We start from the raw sequence: 20,533 nt of genomic DNA on the forward strand, positions 1-20,533 counted from the left end.
ATTTATTTTATCTATCATATCCCTGAGGTCCTTTTTGATTTTTTCGATTTTTTTCCCTATTCTTTCTTTTGTTCTTTCATTTTCCATTTTGTCGTACTCCAGGTCGCTGATTCATTGTTCAGCTTCCTCTAGTCTTGTACTATGAGTATCCAGAATCTTTTTAATTTGGTTGACAGTTTCTTTTATTTCCATAAGATCACCTGTTTTTTTTATTTACTCTTGCAATTTCTTCTTTATGCTCTTCTAGGCTCTTCTTCATGTCTTTTATATCCTGTGCCATGCTCTTCTTCATGTCCTTTATATCCTGTGCCATGGTCTCATTGTTTGTCTTTAGTTCTTTGATTAATTGCTCCAAGTACTGCACCTCCTCTGATCTTCTGATCTGGGGGTTTGGGTTATCCATATTGTCTGTTTTTTTCATATGCTTTAAAATTTTCTGTTGTTTTTGGCCTCTTGGCATTTGCTTAACTTGACAGGGTTCTTTTAGGATACGTATGCTAATTCAAATACTTCTCTCTAACTTGTCAGATCTATAGCTTGGTGGTGTACACTTTCTCTAACTAACCAGCAGGTGTTATCTGCGAGCCACCTATTCCCCTCAAGCCAGTTCTCTCCAATTTTGTCTTTGTGGTGTGTGGGGATCTGATTCTTGTGGGGTCCAATTGGTGCACCAGTTTTGTGTGTCTAGTTGGTGCTGTCCGCCCTGAATGTGGGGCATGTGTCACACAGTTAGGGAGCAAGGGCGGCTTTAACAATCAAACCACCCAGGTGTTCCTGGAGATTTAAGGCTGTTCCAAGAGTCTAAACCTTCAGTTCGGTCTCACCACAGATTGTCTCTGCTGCTGACCCACAAGTTCTTGGTACTGGTGTATGGTCCCTGGGATTTATGAGTGGGTCCCTCTTCCAAGCTGTGCCCTGCTAGGGCCTCTGCTGAGGGAAGGCTCTGCTATGTCACAGGTGCGCGCTGATCCTCAAGGGAAGTTCTGGACCACAGGGCCATGTAGGTGTGTTCCCAGCCTGCTGTAAGGATGGCTGAAAGGGACGTGTTAATTTCCTGCTTTTCGTACTGCTCTGCCTTCCTAGCTCCAGGACAATTAGCTGCAGGTGTGGAAAAGGCTACTGTCCATGTCCGATATTGTAGCGTGTGCGTATGAGGCTGGAAACACTTCCGTTCGCCCTGGGTTTTTTTGGCGCAGCTCTGGGCTGTGGCGCCGGTGCTGGGCAGGAGCATTCCCAGCCCACCGGGAAGATGGCTGCAAGGGGCATGGTTTTTTTCCCATTTTGGCTAACCTCTGCCTGCCTTGCTCCAAGACAATTAGCAGTGGGTGGCGAAAGGCTATTGTCCACGCCAGATATGGAGGCGTACTCACAGGCAGTGGAGATGCCAATCCTGCCACGCTTCTATGTGCGGTTCTTGCCGTATCCACAGCCACTTTTGGGTTTTCTAAAAAAGAACTAGTCTGACTCCAAATGCCAACCCATGGTTTCCCCACACCGCAGTGCTTCCTCACTCATTTCAGAATGCGGACTCCTGGTTTCACCAAGTGCACGGTCCCTGTGGATTAGCAGACCTTGTCCAGCTGGTGCATCACTGAAACTGGTGTTCTGAGTGACTTTCTGGCTTTTATCTAGTATTTTTCATGGAGGTGTTTTTTTGCCCTATGTCTCCTAACCACCATCTTCCGGAGGTCCAGATCCACAGTTTTTACTTACAGATTTTATGCTGTGATCTCGGGCATTCCTCCCAATTCAGGTCGGTGTATGATGAGTGAACGGTCATGTTTGTCTCCCTGCAGTTATTCCAGCTTATTTACTAGTTATTTCTGGTCTCTTTTTTAGTTGTTCCAAGGGGACTACTTGGCTTCCACTCATTTCTATGCTGCCATCTTAGATCTCCAGTTACTGCAATTTTTTGCAAAAAATAAAATAAAATTTTGAATTAGGGTAACAGGATTATTTAATAAAATGTCCTGGTAGAATTGGCTAGTAACTTGGAGGGAAAAAAAGGTAGATTTCTACTTCACTCTTTAAATCAAAATAAATTTCAGAAGGATACTATTCCGTAAACGTGAAAAATAAAACAATTTAAGCATAAATAAAATTCAAACAATCTTGGAAGAAAACAACTTTCTAAGCAAAGATAAATTTGACTATAGAAAATTAAAACCTCTTTACAGCAAAACAAAAACAAAATCCATAAGTAAGATCAGAAGACCAATGACAAACCAGAAAAAAACTGTAATAATATAACAAAGGAAAAATTTCCTTAATGTACAAAGAATTTAAAAATTCAAGTAAGAGATATGAATAAAACTTAAAATGCTCCTGAGTAATACAAAAGACTTGAAGAAAAGGAAAAACATACCATAATTTTTGGATAGGAAGACTCAAATTCATAAAGACGCCAATTCTTCTTTAGATCATGTTTACATTTAACATGATCTCAATAAATATCAGTAGTATTTTTGGCATACTTAGAGTTAAGCATGCTAACTCTAATGTTCAAATAAGAAAAATAATGCAAGAAACCCAAGGAAAATTAGGAGAGGGGAGAAAGCCAGGAGGAGAGAAGGGTCTAGCCTTATCATATATTAAAATATATAAGGCTACAATAATTTTAATGGTAAATTAACTGGCTCATGAAGAATGAGATCAATAGAACAGAACATCAAATTAAAAAACAGATGCAGAATATATTATATGATAAAGGTGTCATTTTAAATAAACAGGAAATAAAGCATGTTGGAATAAACGGCTAGACACTTGAAAACAAATAAGGATGGGTTCCCCATATACACCTTACATTAAAATAAATTCTACTTCAAATAACAAACACAATGTTAAAAAAAACCCATAAAAAACAAACAAAGGCACACAGTGTTCTTTTTTACTTTAATTCCTCTTTTTCACTTTAATTTTTATTCTTGTTATTTTTGTGTGTGTGGTAATGAAGGTGTCAGGGATTGATTTTGGTGATGAATGCACAACTATGTGGTGGTACTGTGAACAACTGAATGTACGCTTTGTTTTTTATGACTGCATGGTATGTGAATATATCTCAATAAAATGAATTAAAAAAAACCCATAAAATTACTATTAAAAAAAATGAGATAATTCTTTTTAATATATAATCTGTGTAAGGGAATCTTTTCTAAGTATAAGTGAAACAGAGATACCAAAAAAAGAAAAGACTGATAAATGCAACTACCTGTGAAATAGAAATTCCTATATGGAGGGGAATAATACAAGCAAAGACAAAAGTTAAACTTGGGAAAATATTTGCTATGCATATGACTGACAGAGGGAGAAATTTCCTATTGTATAAATAGGAACAAACCAATAGAAAAATGAGTTATGAATTGATATGAATAGAGAGTTAATAGAAAAGGAAATGCAAATGACCAATAAACATATGAAAATTGCCCATCTTTACTTGTAATAAAAATGCAAATCAAGAAACATTTCACTTATAAAATTTGCAAGATTTTTTTCATTTTTAAAATATTTTTAAATGCATTTTTAAAATGTGAACTTTAACATATATGTGTAACAGAGATAACTTTCAAAGTACAATTCAACAAGTAGTTAGCGAGCAAATCTCAAATAATGTCCATGGATCACAGTTCCACAACTTCAGCTACTTCCATTATTGTAAAATATAACATACATACAAAAAGGTGTTAACTTTTGATGTACTGCTCAACAAGCAGTTATATAGGTAATTTCAAAAACTGTTCTGGGCTATAGTTCCACAGTTTCAGTTCTTTCCCTTTTATGCTATATAGGGTATATACAGAAAGGTGAAGACTTTCAAAGCCCAATTCAAGGAGTAGCTATAGAGCAAAATACACTACAGTTCCACCATGTTATTTACCTCCTTCCAGCTATTCCAACACACCAGTATCCAAACAAATACATATATTTATATTAAGTTTCAGTATTCATAGCCCTTTGTTAAATCTTACCTTGTTTACTGCTACTGCAAAGATTTTTAAAACCTGCTAAAACAGAGCAAAATGACACAAAAATTGAAAGTGAGGGAAAAAGATAAAAGCCAAATCCAAAAAGTGCAACAGAACATGTTACTCCAGAAAAAAATTAGAGAAAAATGGAAGAAAAGAAATTAAACAAATAAAAGAAAAATATTTCTGAGCTGGAGAGACTTACATACAGATTAAAAGGGACCACTAAGCAGAATAATTGTGAAAAAATCTATCCTAGATAATAAAAGTAAAGAGATAAAAGTTTTCAACAAGAGGAAAAAACTGATAACCTGCAAATGAACAACTATTTGATTGGCAATCCTCTTCTCATCAATAACATTAGATGGTGAAAAATTATCCAGTAATTAAAATCTGTAGAGAAATAAGTTTACCAGGAATTCTATATCCAGCCAAACTATCAAATGTAAAGGAAAAAAAAAAGGTATTTCTAGACATTTAAGTTCTCAAAGTTTTACTTCCCATGAACCAATTCTGAGGCAGCTGAGTGACGATTCCAGCCAACCGAAGGTAGAGGTCAAGAACAAGAAAGACATATTCTAGAAATGGTAGAAATGATCCAACATTGAAAATAAAATAAAAATAATAAATAAATAAATAAGCAAAAGCCATTGTAGGATAAAGTTTTACATCAATCACAGAAAGTTATCAGCCCAAATTAGAAGATGAGGTCTGTATGGTCCAAGTAAAAAGATTTCAGGAAAAAAAACAGAATAGATTCTAAGCAACAGATAAAAGAATTAAGGAATCAGGCAGCAATAATGACAACTCGAAGAATTTATATGTTTATTTTCACAATAAGAAAAAACTTGAGGAAAAAACAAGTATAATAAATTATGCCCAAAATATGAAGTAAAACAGCACAATTTTGAGCAATTTGTGGAGTGTATGAAGAGAAACCATATGACCTGAATGCTAAGAATATTCTTTGTGTGGTTTATAATGTTGAACATAGAAAGAAATCTAATCTAAGCACTGTACTTGATTCTGGAATGAAACATTTTTACATAATCATATTAATGTAAACACTATTAGTTTCAACTGTTTAAAAACCTACTATAGTTAAAACATAAGAGGATTTAAGCATGGTTATAGAACAATATGTAAATATTATAACAATTTGACAAAGTAAAAAGTAATTGTTTATACAACATGTTGTTGAAGGGTGGGAGGAGAGGTAAAAGGAAGAATAGGGTACTATCATTATTCCCATAGTGATTAATCAGGAATATTATTTTAAGTTGATGTGACAGGAAATAGAGATTTGAATACATTAACGGTAGAAAGATAACCAAAAGACAAACGTAAGAGGGGGAGGATGAAGAGGGATAGTGAGATGGTGATTAAACATAGTAACAGAATTAATAAACAGTAACAGAAAATTTCAAAAATGGAATTAGAACACGCAAATCTACTTTAATAATCTTGACTGCAGGACTCTATTTGGAAACCTTTAAATGATACGACAGTTTTTCAAGTGTTTAGTGTATTTCAAAGTGTGGTGTCCTAATTTTCATTTTCTTGGTTTTAGTTCCAATTGGCAGAAAAAGTAAAAAGCTGACAGCTGGGTATAAGGATATTACAAGATGACTGTAATTATCTAAAATGTTTCTTTTAAAAGAACAGTTGCTACTAAATATTTCATTGCTAACATTTGGTTTAAACCATAACTACACGTATTCTAATGCATCTGAACTTTGCAGCTGGTCTCTGATTTCTATCAACATCTAAGACTAAAGTCTATAGCCAGGCTAAACACATCTAAACTTTGGAAACTGAACTTTTTTTAAAAAAAATGATGTGCTGTACTTCCTGCATAATTTTTCTGTGAACCAACAACTGCTCTAATAAAAAAAATTAAAATAAGTATTGAAAAAGTTTGATGTAAACTCACTTGAACATTTATAAATATGCAGCTTTTTGTCTTCATTGTTGCAGAATAAAATAACTGCCAGTGCAATTTAATTACATAAGTATTTAGGGCCATCAATTAGAAATTAAAGTATAGATTCTGCCAAGGATACAAATAGGCACCACAAAGCAGAGCATGGAAGAATGGATTTGAAACTGAGTGACAAATAGCTTAATATCCAGCAAACAGTTCTTGCCCTAAAGGAATAGATATTATTTTATAAAGTGTGATGAAAAAGTTTATTAAAATACCTTCTCCCTCAAACATGCTAAAAGAAAACTGCTGGGGGTGGGGTGGGCAGGAGGTATAATTGTATGGTTACAGTTTACTTTTCCCATAAAGATTAAAACTAAATAAGGAGCCAGATATTTTGAGTGAGAGTCCCAAGTCTATACTTACAAACTGGGTAAATTTAGGCATATACTTCAGTTCTTAAGACACCATTTTTCTCACTGAAACATGGGTCTAATCACTTCTTCCCTGCTTTCTTCACTGGATTGTCAATCATCTGACAAACATTTATTAAGCATTTATTATTTGCAAGGCTTATGCTAGAGATAAAAGATAAGTAGGGTGAAATCCCTGACCTCAAGAGGTTCCTGGTCTAGTGAGGAAGACAGGAATATAAATACATAAGTATAATTCAATATGTGTGCTGTAATAAATAAATGCTATGGAAATACAGAGGTTGGAAAGATAGACTATGCCTAGGGAAATGAGTCCAGGAATACTTTACAAATATTACACATGAGCTGAAGCCAACAGTAGGAGTAGCTATAGGAAAAGGGGCTCAGTGTGGCAGAAACAGCATGAGGACAAGCACAGGAGTTCTGAAAGGCTTAGATAAGTGTGAGACAATTCAGACTAGGTAGATTGTAAGGTGTTCCGCGATGGTAAGTATAGAAAATGAGTTCAGCAAGTGGTCTGGTGCCAAACTGTGAAGAGACATAGCAAATTAATGAGACTGTACTTTACCTTGAGGTAAGTGTTCCTCAAAATTTTGTCTTGGGATCACATGCATGAGGATCATAAGTGGGAAAACTTGATAAAATGCAAGTTCTCAGGCTCATAGAACCAATTAATCAGAATTTCTAGGATCTGGGAAATATGAAGTTTAACAAATTCCCAGGTGATTCTTATATACTCAAAGTTTGAGATGCAGCTAGGTCACTAGGAATTACTAAGTTTTAAGCAGGGGTGATGCAAGATCAGTTTTGTATTTTAGGGTGATAATTTCAGCAGTAGTGTAGAAGCTGCTTGTTCTCTCCCATAGAATCTATTTACTGTAGTACTAAATAGTGCTAGTTATTTACATGTCTGATAATTTTGGCAGGCCTGTGGAAAGTAAAAAAGAGGGAAGTAGAAAACTAGAGACACTGGCAGAGTGTCAAGGCAGAGACTGTGAGGAAAGATGGGGATGAAACCCAGAGATGTTTCCAAGAAAGAATACCTAAGACTTGGTGATCGGTTTGGCAGATCAGAAAGGATAGAGTCAAGGTTAACAGAAGTTTCTAACTTGGGCAAGTAATGATGTTAGTAAATTACAGTAGAAAGGATCACACATAACAGATGCGAAAACATTTCGAAAACTGAACTGCTACTAAATGTAAGGTATTATTAATCAGGTTCCTTTCTAGGGTGCTTCCCACACTTCTTTTTCTTAACTAAGATGTGGATTGCATTCATATTTCTTCTAATGTAAAAGTAATCAATGCTTATTATAGAAATTCATTCACTTAAATGACTGAAATGTATACTACAGGTCTGGAACTGTGCTCTGTTCATACTGAAAATATAGTGGTGCACTGATGAATGAAGAAAACAAAACAAAAATGCTCTCAAGACAACCATTATTACCATTTTTTGATATATCTGCTTCAAGCCTTTTCGCTGTATATGCATTTTGGTTTTGTTGAATATTTAAACTGTTTTAAAATTTCCATTATTATATACAATGCTGCAAATAGGATTATTTTACGTTAATTTCATGTGAATTAAAAGTTACACCAATTTTAAAGACATGAAAATTGCCAACTTGCTTTCCAAAGGGTTAAACCAATTTAGATTGCCAATAGAACAATCACATTTCATGGCACTTGCATCAGCAACAGCCGCATTTTAAAAATTCTTTTAACTCAAAAAGTAAAAATATAATACCAATGCATCTTAAAATTTCACTTCTTTGATTACCTGTCAGGGAAAAACATTTTCCCATATACTTGTATTTCCTCTTCAGTGAATGAGCCTAACCTTCTCAAATCCTTTGCTTATTCATCTACATGGGTCTTGGAGCTTTTGAAAGCATTTGTATGAACACCTTAAAATTTAAAGGTAACTGTCTGTGGCATTTTTTGCAATTTTCCAGTTCCCAGTTTGCACATCTTTTAATTTGTTTGTTCGTTTGTCCAGGGTGGGGATGGGGTGGGGAGGCAGGAGAAACAGAATAAATGTCAAAATTTCATGAACTTTCATTTCCCCTTGTAAGTACTTCCAATTCATTAAAATTTGGGAAGTATTTCCCCATCCAGATAAATATGTTTTAAAATGAGGTCAGCATAAAAATATTTACTCTTTTCCATTTAACTTTTCAATTTTCCTGGAATTAATTTTAGTATATAGTATAAGATAAAGATGACAGTCCTAACATTAAATGAACCTTTATGTTCTGATATCTGATAGGCCTATAAGCTAGTTCTCCTTTATTGCTCTTGGTTTTCACTTAAAATTTATCTCCTTTTACCTACTTATTCTCTTAAACAAAATCAAGAATTATTTTTTTAATTTCTCATACTTATAAAAATCAGAATTATGCTAATCCTCAAAATTAACTCGAGAAAAATTTATATTTAAAATAGCTGGACTTCCCATTCAGGAACATTATACACTTCTATCTTCTCCCTGTTATAGATCCCAGTAGAGTTTTTAAGGTTTCTTTACATAGGCCCACACATTTCTTATTAGCTTATAATGTTTTATGTGGCTGTTATAAATGATTTCTCTTTTCTATTATTTTCATAAACAATTACTGCTATCATAGAGAACTACTGATTTTTAAATATTTGTCTGATATCTAGTTACATATTTTTTATTAATGCTAATAATTTCTCAGTTGACTCTTTTGGTTTTCCTAGGAATGCAATCATATCACACTAAAAATACCAAAAATGGTAATTCTGCAGCTTTGATTTCCATATTTATTCTTTTTCTTTCTAACTGATGTCTAATTATATTGGCTAGAACTTCCAGAACAATGTTATATAATAAAGTAGTGATAGAGGGCTTCCCATGTTTTCAACAATGGTTGCTTCTCTAGCATTTCACCATTAACTATTTTAGCTTTAGATTTGTATTTTTTGTTAAGGATATTTCCCTCCACTATTGGTTTTTAAAGAGTCAATAGGAATTTATCAGTACGTTTTCTACATCTACTGATAAGACCTAATTCCTTATTTATTGACCTATGCATTATAAAATTTCATATTAAATCATCTTTCTTGTGAAAAACCCTACTTGGTAAACATAAAATAGATTTAATATACTGTTGAATTATTTTTACTATTATTTTAGTTCAGGCTACATTCTTAATGTTTGTTTGCACAAGTTCATTTCTGGAACATAGTACCCTGGAAACATCTCTCAGTCACCTGCCACTGGCAGCAAGTTTTTAGGTTCATAGAAAGTGGTCTGCTCGGTGACACACAGCGAGCAGGTTAGAATAGGCAGGTTGGATATTCTGCTTCTGAACTAGAATTATAAGCAAATGTCTCCTTTCACTGCAATAAACCTTTCCTTCTCCCACAATGTTTAAGAGATCATGTCTTCTTGGGCTAGTAGTCATAATATCTGCTGGCCAGCTAGCAAGAATGACACATGGCAGCTCAGGGAACACTTTTCTCTTTACAGGGCTCTAGGAGAAGTACTTCTCCATACAGCGATCAGACAGGACATTCATAAATTGGGTTTTGTAAGTAGGGAGTGAATATTACTTATGGAGGTGAGAATAACATGTTGTTTGGTACCTTACTTACATTTCCTATCTTCTAGCCTTTCCATTACCAGGCACAGGGGTCAGCAGAAACTCATTCAGAATTTTCATAAAAGAAATTCTGCCCAGTATGTTTGAGCTTCCTTTAGAAAATCCACAATAGAACAGATAAAAGAATGTACAAAAGTACAGATAGGAGAAAGGAAAGAAGAGTAAATAATTGTAAGTACAGTGGCCACAGAACCAGATGTTGAGAGAGTTGTAATTTGTAATATTTTATTCCCATTTTGTTCTAATATGACTGGAGAGTAATCCATTTGGGAAATGAAGAAGATTTTTCAAAAGTGCCTTCCAAATTTGGGTTGGGGAAATATAGCCACTATATGCATAAATATACCTTAAAAAATAAACACCTGGGAGAGTAAACATTTTTTTTTTCATTTATTCAATAAACACTGGGCTTGACAATGTGTTAGACCATGGGTATATAGTGGGGAATAACACAAACATAGTTTGTAGACATACAGTAAAGATATTCTTTTAAAAATCTCTTAAATCACCCTAAAGTACAAGGTACAGAAATACATATACAGATATAAAATATATTCTACCTTGTACAGAAATATATATATATAAAAGATATATACATTCATATGGAGCACACGATTAAATTATATATGCAATACATAAAATATATGTAGTATTCAAAAGTGTGCGTGTGTGAATCAAAGAGAACACACATGCACAGATGATAGATTTGCTGTGGCCATATTTGCAGTCCACCTTGCAGACCAACACAATTGCTTAGTAAGTCTAAAACAGTGGTTTTCCCTTCCAGCAGTTTCTCTTCCAGGTGTTTATATGGTTAAGCACTAGCGGCTTGTTATTAGAAGCCAAGTTACATGAACATTATATACATTTGAACACTAGAATCACCCTCAAAACAGCAAGATGCTCACACCTAGGAGGGGACAGCAAGTTCAAGACTTCTCATTTCTACTCTGAAGCAAAAGTTCAATAAGTGGGATGTGATTGCAATATTAAAATTAATACTTTTGTCATGTTTTTCCTTTTGGCTGAGTATATATAGTTGAATTCATATACATTAAATGTGATGAGATTCTACTGTACTGGTTAGATGTGGGATTTCAGTTTCTTTATGTGTGAAATGGAGAGACTTCCTGCGTACTGCAGTGTTATTGTGAAGATTAAGGGAGATAGCATATAAAAAGGCTATGATGTTCACACACTATTCACAAAACTGGTATATAGTAGGCACACAATAAATAATAGTCCCTTTTCCCCTTCCCCACATACTAGTGTGTACATGTATATAATCAAGGATATTTTCTCCCACAGATAGCTATGATTCTTTGTGATTTCATTTAAATACAAATTGTTAATTCTTAACTTCTTGGTTAGTCATAACCACACAGTATGGCAACAAACTCTTGGTTAGTACTGGGACAGTCCAATGTCATTTTTTTTTTCATTGAACACATCACCCCTCAAAATCAACTATGTAACAAACGGATGATACACATAAGAGCTAAACACTGTATTCAATAAAGACTTCATAGCAAGTACAATGGACAAATGAGATATAAGCAATTTTAAAACATGACATGAGAATTCTATAATAACCATGTAACATAGAGACTATATCATAATATGACACAACTACTGTCTTTACTGCATGAAGAAAGACAGGGAAAGGAAATACCTAGTAGCACAAAACAAGTACTACGTCAATGGCAGAACGCTTTTAAGATGTCTGCTGGGGAATCTGAGATTTCAGGAAAGGACAGGGAAAATCAATCCATAGGAAGCTCAGACTACATATGGAAAATGTAGTCTTACTTAATTTACTTAATACCGTTTGTCCATTAATCCCTCATTCCTATGAAGCTAAATTTCCATATGTTAACTTCTCTAAGGGCTGGGTACCAAATCGCATTCAGATTCTTAGAGGTAGAATGAAACTTAAAAAACTGTAATACAATAAAATGCAAGCAGTAATGTAAGGAACTGAAAACTAATAAAAGCTTGTTAGAATGCAATCATGTATGTTCACTCTCCAGAGATTGGATTCATTAGTAAATCCTCAGAATGGACAGAATTCATTTCACTATCTAATGTTAAAGCCCCCAAATTCAGGCATGGTTCTTGCTCTCAAGGAGTCACAGATATTTACTAAGTGCTTACTAACTGCTAGGCACTGTTCTAAATGTTTCGGTGTATTTAATTTTAATAATGCATTTAATATTAATGGCAATACTATGATGTTGGTACTGTTATTATCTCTCTTTCACAGAAGTGGAAATCTATATTACTCAGAGAATATTTAACCCAGACAGGTTAAATAACTTGCCCAAAGTTACAAAACAGTCTGTCACCAGATCACATGCTCTTAAACATTATACCATAATATTTAAGAGAATGAAGGGAAAGTTAAAGAAGCCTAAGTACAATGGTCAAATTTTATGGATTTTCTAAGACTATCCTGACTTCATATATTCTGTTCTGTTGTCAGGTTATGTGCCTCAATTTTGTTTGGAGAAAAAAAAATTATTTCAGAAAGAGTTCAATAATTTATGTCTGATATTTATACACACAAAAGAGACTAAAGCAAGACACATTTAGCTATGTTTTAGTAGCTACACATTAGTAGGTACATTCAACTCTATATTAGTAGTGTCTGTGAACATTACATAGTTGTAAAAAGAAACAGCTGGCTTTCATTGCATGGAAATAACCAAAGTCCTTCAAAGTGATTTTGAGGAAATCTAGAGTCCCACAATATCCCTAAGAAAAAATGGAAAGTTCTAAGCCAAGTGGCTATTTCCAGTGAAGAAAAAACAGTCTCCCCACTACAAAATCACTAATTTTCTAAACTGCTTTTTAGTTTTAATACAAATGTAATTATCAAGACAGGTATAGAAACTGCTTTGAAAAAACCTATATTCAATCTTAACTGGTATATAGTTAGAAAAGAATACAAACATCACTTGCATAAATACTTTATGATGCTGCATATCAGGATCTCAACTACAAATAACATTTTCATATGGAACATAATTTTTACAAAGCTGATACTATTAATATTTATGAGTTTAAAAATGATAACTTAAAAATACACTTCTTTCCTTTACCTGCTGTCATTTATGGTATGATTTCACATTCAGAGTTTTACAGAGTGCCTAATTACAATTTCTCTCCTGCCCCCGCCAATTTTCCCATTAATGCTGCTTTACCTTGATGATGTGCTCCATAAACCTATATTCACAGAATTTAGCCAAAAGAATAAATAAATAAATAAATAAAGCCACAGTTTTTTAATTTGCCAAGAGTTAATCTATAAGGAAAAAAACATACTTCACTCACTTTTAGACTAAAGACGGTCAGTTGTTTCAAAATGCAATAGTGCTTTCGGGTCTAGACCTGCAATAAGTCCATCATGAAAAAACTTAGGAAGGCGCAATCTCTCAAAGAAACCACAGAAATCTGCTTAGCTTGTTGAAAAATGAGTACACATTCAAAATAACTCTGAATAATATCTCATTACCTAAGGAGTTTTCTGGTTAAAATATATTCAAAAGTTGAAGATGAGTAATTTGAACATTAATAGAAATAAATCAATAGCATAAATATTACTGTTTTCCAATTAGGGGCAATGTTTTTTCCCCCATATTTCCATACACTTGTCTGCACAAATGAGGACAGACCTAGGAGGGAAAAAAAAAGGCTTACTTTGCTTCTGGAATTATGTTTCTACAATTAGAACACATTTTCTGAAAACCATCTAGTAAGATGTGTTACCAAAGGAAATTATGAAACGTACCTTCCTAGAAGTCTTTAACAAGTAAGGATGGTGGTGAGCGGCTATTAAGGCTATTAAATATGCTGGCTTTCATAACCCTGACAACTGGTTTGCAATGGATAATCTACTCTTAATGCTTGTCAGTCATTTAACTGCTCCCTATAACCAAAATGGCCACGCCTGCAGTATATCTGACTCTCCAAAGCCACTGACGGTTTCAAAAAGAAAAAAAAAAAAAAAAAAAAAATCCCACTTCATTCTTTCCTCGGCAGCAGCTTTTCTCTGCCACAGAATTTCACACAAGGGCCTTCAAAACGTACATAAATTTATTAACAGGTCATAAGAAAAGTTTTAGTTTCTGAAGCCATTGGCAGTAGATATAACAGAAGATCTGAAATACAACAAACTGAGATAGATTGTTCTCCCTCTAGGAAGTGGCTTATTCTTCCCTGAAATAAAAAACAGACTTTAAAAGCTAGGAATCTCATAGAATTTTTGGAATTGTAAGGAGCCTTGGAATTTTGCAGGTGAAGAAATAAGCCTTCCAAAACCAAGTAACTAACGTAAGGTTACACAGATAGTTATCGAAAGTAGAACCCAGATTTTCTGATTCCTGATTCAATGTTCTTTTCACAATAATACACAACTTCTCTGTAAGTTATCAATCTTTGTATAAAATGTCTCCAAATATCAATAGAAATAAACAACTATTTAACAACTTACAAAAGAGTGTTACTCATATTCTTCAAATCTAAACTTAACAAATGCTTAACCAAAAAAGACTGGCACATAGCAATTTACCTACTTTCCAGATAGTTTAATGTATAGCTACTAATTGATAGAAAGATAAGAAAAATATTTTGATTTCCAAATATGATTCTACTGCAAAAAAATAACCATCATATCAGACTAACTTTCTGTTCCACAAACCCACATGTATCTCCTCCTCTACCTCTCCTTTCTCAAGTTATTTCCACCATAGTGTGATGTTTGGGGTTGTACATTTTGTTAAAAAAGATTAAAGAATTCATGAGTTGTCTTGGGCAAGTTTAACTTTATTTTTATGTTAATTACTTGGAATAAATGCATTAATCTAAAAAAAAACAAAAACCATAATAATACTTATTATTCACCTACATTCCAGGCACTCTGCTAGGTACTGAGGACAAGAATGAACCCAAACATAATCTCCTCCTATTCAAAAATCTATTCTTAAAATTATCTTCATAATATTGCCTTATATTTATGGAGTATTTTAAACTTTATAAGATGCACCTCTTTACTGAAGCTTACTAACTCCTAGTGAGTTAGGCAAGAGAATTTATCATCAGAGCAGAATGATTCTATCCTAGGGCAGCTTTTTCTCACATCACAACACTGACTTCCTTGGCTTCCATTACATAAGTATTTAAAATCTGAAGTATACTTGATAAGCATGGTCTGCAAAAATTATTACTGGTTTTTTTAATCCCATATTTATTTCAAATGGCAATGCTGGCCCTGACACAAACTCTCCTTTGCAACAACTGTAATTATACACTAAAGTTGCTAAAATTTAACCTCTTATATAAATGAGCACAATTTAGATAAGTCATCAAGCTACCTACTGAAATAATACAGAAGAAATCAGTATTTCATTAACAAGCCAAATATAAACCATGTTTAAGTATAAATTGAAAACAATAATTAGTATATAAACATTTTTCCTAGTTTTACACAACTTGAGATCATTTATATTATCTCATTAATTATATGAGTTACTAGCAATCAGATATAATTCCTATGGTACCAATGCAGAAAAAAGAGGCAAAGATGTGATATCTGCCTCCTCTCCCCTTCCACATATGATAGTAGCACTCTGGGATTAGAAATTAGTTTCTCAGGCACCTAGACCAGACCTTTATAATCCATACTAAAAACAGTTAACTTTTATTAATATTAAACCTTGAAGAAAAAGATAGCTATTGCTTTTAATACAAACTTGCAATCTCTTTATTGGAGCACTTGCTTTAAACTACTCCCGGAACTGTATGGTTGGGGAGGCAGAGAAAGAACACCTAAAAATTCTTTACCCAGGATTGATTGATTTATATAATTCACAAAAGTGGATTAAATGTGAATAAGGTATATAGCTATAAAACATCCTCAGTATAAGCCTAATAGTTCAAGAAAATAAAATTCAAATTACTGTACAATAGTTATGTCTGAGGTTGAAAAAACCTTTATGGTTGACAGAAATTTCAAGCCTTCAAGTTGAACGCTCAGACTTCACTCCATGTTGCCTCATATTTCTTTTTTTACATTCTAACACTTCAGTTTCTCCTACCCAGTTTTTAATTTTTATTACAGTATTCTTTCTTAAAAAGATCATCTATGAAATTCAATTTTCATATAAACTTAAGAGGAAACCCAGACAAGTCAATTTGATTTATACAAAAATAACACTGGTCATCAAGATACTTAAGCAGAATAATATTATAACATTATGTGTAATCTCAATACTAATAAATAAATAAAGGCTAATATAACTATCTAAAATCAAGAAACATGGCTTCCAAATAGGGAAAAATACCTTCAACATCAGTTTGTTAACTACTATCTATAACTACAAAATCTGACACTGGGAACACCTTTTGTGCCTCTCTTCTTGAACTGGTCCTGATCAGACGTATATCCTATATCACCTAAAAATTACTAAATAATTGTCCCTGAATTTTAAGATTTGTTGAACAGAGATTTCACCAAAATCTCTGGGTTTTCCTTTGTAAAACACCCTTCTTTCCTTCCTTCCTTCCTTCCATCCATCCATCCTTACTTACTTCATTTTTTAACAAGTGTGTATATTGTGCAGAGTGCTGTTTTAAGTATGTCTAAGCCTTTTATAAATACTTATTAATTTAATTCATTTAATCCTCATAACAACCTAATGAACTAGGTAAAGTTATTATCTCCATTTATTCAGATAACCTTAATTCTAATTTATTCCCATCTTTTTGAGTGATCAAGTCTGATTTTACTTACCTGTAAGAGATGTTACAAGGTCATCAGTTTAGACTCTCTTCTCCCCATATTAAGTATTTTGTATGTATTAATAGCTTGACACTTGCTATCCTGTCCTGGTTCAAACTTGAAGGCATAATTATTTCTCAAACAGGCTGACTAACATCTGGGTGTTTAGCAGTAGAATGGGGTTCTAACAAAATGAAACCAAAGTTTGCAGTGGTTTTTGGTCCCTAGTCACAGCTGCAGTGCTAGCAGTTCAGCAAGGTGGAAAACAGGACTTATTACATAAAATATGTCTATTATAGGTTGAATCATGTCCCCCACAAAGACATGTTAAGTCTGAACCCCTGGTCCTGGGGATGTCAACTCATTGGCAACAGGATCTTCTAAGATCCTATTAAGAAGAAGCCAAACTGAAATCATGGGCCTTAATCAAGTATGACTGGACTCTTTATAAACAAAGGAAATTTGGACAGTTGGGAGTATGAAAGAGATGGTTATAGTGTGGAGGCAAAAATTGAGTTATAGATTGTCAGCCAGCCACTGCTAGAATGCTACAGACTTCAGAGAAAGCATGATCCTGCTGACACCTTGTATTGGCACTTCTAGCTTCCAAATTTTAATAAATTCCTGCTGTTTAAGCCATCCAGTCTGTGACATTTGTTATAGCAGCCCCAGCAAACTAATGTAGTATTCTGCTATCTCAGATAAGTCAGCTCATGAGATCTAACACTTCCTAAGGGGGAGAGGAATAAATATTTATTAAGCACCTGATCCAGAATAAGAATTCTCTTGGATTTACATTGTCTCATTTAACTCAACAACAACAACTTTATTGGATAGTACTTATCCCATTATACAGAATAGAAAATGTGCAATACTGCAAGTAAGTGTAGAAGCCAGGTTTTGAACCAGGGAACATCAGATTCCGAAGCCAGTATTTTTAATACCCACAGGATTTTAAGGCTAGATCACAGACTACCATGTAGAAGTCCTAGTCTGATTTCTTTAAGGTACAAATGAGGAAACTGAGGGCCAAAGAGATTGAGATTTGTCCAAGGACACAATGTTAGTGGTAAAACTGGGATTTGAACTCAGGTCTCCTGATTTCCAATGTAGTGCTGTGTATAATAATAATTCGAATTTTTGCCTTTGTGTGAGTGTGTGTTTGGGTTGGGATGCCACTAATGACATAATTTATATATAATTTATAACATCTCAACTATTTCCAAATGAAATTATTCATGTATGGCAATTTCAGGGATGTACATTTTTAGTGACCAAAATTATTAAATGTATCTGGCAAGACACATTATTATTACATTATTGATGCTTATGAAATATATGTTGTAAAGGAATCTGTCACCAATATATTTATGTATTCAGTCAACAAGTGCCTATTATGTACCGGCTACTAGGCTTGGCAGTAAGAATACAAAAGTATAAAAGTCCCTATCCTCATGGAGTTGATATCCTAGTGGAGACTGCAGATAAGTAAACAGGCAATTATAATACAGTGAGGTCAATGCCATGACCTTGCAAGTACAAAATGCTATGACAGTACAAGTACAAGATGCTATGGGAACAGGAAGCAGGCGCACCTAACCTGCACTAGAGTCTTCAAAGAAGGTAACGTAAAAGATTACTAGGAATCAGCTAGGTAAGGAAAAGGTATGGAGTGGGCAAATGTTTCAGGAAGAGCAAAGAGCATTTGCAAAGTCCACATCAGAGCATGGGAAGGCCAAGATAGCTGTAGGAGCCTAAAGAGAGAAAAGGAAGGACCAAATTACAAGTTCTTGAAAGCAAGAATTTTGTCTATTAGAATTACCTGGGGAGCTTTAAAGCAAGCAAACAAATAAACAAACAGAACACAGATGTCTGGGCTTCATCTCAGACTAGTTAAGCTGGAATCTCTCGGGGTGAGACCCTGGCACTTGTATTTTTTAAAAGCTCCCAAGATGATTCTAATGTGCAGCCAGGATTGAGAATTAAATGTACACATTTATCACTGTAAATATGGGAAAAGGTGAGCTTAAGTAATTAAACCTCTCTGGCCTCAGTTTCTTTATCTGTTAAAAAAGCAGAATGGAGCAGATTAGAGGAAACAATATAGTAAGAGGAGTCAGAGAACCTTGGTTTTGTTAATGAGTCTGTCACCTACCACCTGTTGGACCTCAGATTAGAATGTCATTTCTCAGGGATAGGAATACTGTCTTGTCTACAAGATTGTTATGTAGCTCAAAACAAATAATACCATAAAAAAGAAAGTCAGTCCAATAACTGTGCCAATAAAACCTAAATTACGATATACCAAGATCTTATGCTTCTAAAGTTGTACAATTTTTAAGATAAAAAATATTTTCACTAAAGATGAAATCTTTTATGATGCTTATGAAAGACATTTCATTTAAAGAATTCTCCCCCCTTGGAATCCAAGATACAAAAATATTAAAATAAAGAACTGATCCTTTTAATGCTACTCTAATTGCTAAAAAACTCAAATACGATTAAGTTGGCTGTTTTAAAACAGATCAACACAGCAAATGTCCTTTAAATGGTAATAGCAATTGTTAAAAAATCTTTATTCTGTAAACAACACTAATAAGGAATAAGCTACAAACAAACAGTTTTTAAAGTTACTATAACCTACCTTATTATAAGTTTTATTTGTAAATTGTGAATAAATAAGTGAATACTTATTTGGTATGGAGAAGATCTTGTCCTGAGAGGAAGGAAGCTTTGCCTCCAGAAGGACTGTTCCATGCACAGAGCCCATCTCTACTGCTCTTTATGGAATCCCTTTTACATAGATCTAGCCTCATTAGAATATTCACTTTCATGCTGCAATTTATCAGTTTCAGTACAGTATTTGCATTTAGTGACATCTTTTTAATGCTATGTCCAAGTTACTTAAAATTTTTTAGAAACTTTAGATATATAAAAACACTTTTGAATTTTATTTGGTTTATTTTCAATTCTTCAACTAAAACTTGAATAGGAATGCCTTTTGAACTTTATATTTATAATCAATAATAAAATATTATTAAATGAATATTCATTTACCTTCTAGCTATTTTCCCCAAGGATGCTATTACTATTAGGATGAGCTATCATTCTTTCTATCACCTGTTTTGCAATCTTAATGAGAACGCATTCTATTTAACAATGATTAAAAAAAAAGCTCAAGTAAGAAACTTCTAAAAGAAAGTAATGGATGAAATTTTCGTTATTTTTTCCCCCAAAACAGAAGACGAGAAAACTTGAACATCCACCCCTCCCAAACAAAACACTGCGCCCTCTTCAGATAATTTTGGCTGATGACACTGCAGAACAGTTAATCTGATAATTAAAAATTTCTAGAACTTGTGTTTAAAGAGCTGTGCTGTCAACCAGAATTCAATGCTGCAGTTAAAAAGCTCTCACAAACTTGAATACACGGACATATTAACGAATTCTCACACTGCAATTGCTTCAAGAACCTATTAATAAAACCAGCGTACTGATTTTTACAAATTAAATTAGCAATACGGTCTCTAAATTATTTTCCAGGTCTTTTCTTATAACACGCAATCCAATACATTAAACAAATTTTTTACGGTGCAATGTAAGCAAAAACCCAGGAAAACACGCAACCAATTTTGTCCGCAGTGGTTCAAAAGTGGCAGTGGAAATCGCCCAGCTTGAGTTACCCGGCACACCCAAGTTTTCTAAGGGTTCTCCACGGCCTCATAAGCTACCATTCAAAACATCGTTCGGCAAACCCAGGTCCTGCACAAAGGCGCAGTGCTGGAATGAGGAAGCTTCACCAAGAC

At 34.0% G+C, this 20,533-nt stretch overlaps 1 protein-coding gene across 2 annotated transcripts in view; it reads right to left on the reverse strand.

Moving 5' to 3' along the window:
• The window catches only part of PIK3CA (phosphatidylinositol-4,5-bisphosphate 3-kinase catalytic subunit alpha), an 89,658-nt gene that overhangs the window by 67,871 nt on the left and 1,254 nt on the right, over positions 1 to 20,533 (reverse strand). Inside the window, exon 1 of one of the 2 annotated variants that reach the window (XM_037840159.1) lies at positions 1,714 to 1,741. The exons of the other annotated variant lie outside the window; for it this stretch is intronic. The gene's annotated coding sequence lies outside the window, so the exon portion shown is untranslated. Of the gene's footprint in view, positions 1 to 1,713; positions 1,742 to 20,533 lie in introns of those variants that run through there. 2 annotated transcript variants of the gene reach the window in all.

Source organism: Choloepus didactylus, chromosome 1 (genome assembly GCF_015220235.1).
Source record: "Choloepus didactylus isolate mChoDid1 chromosome 1, mChoDid1.pri, whole genome shotgun sequence".
Lineage (NCBI taxonomy): Eukaryota > Metazoa > Chordata > Mammalia > Pilosa > Megalonychidae > Choloepus > Choloepus didactylus.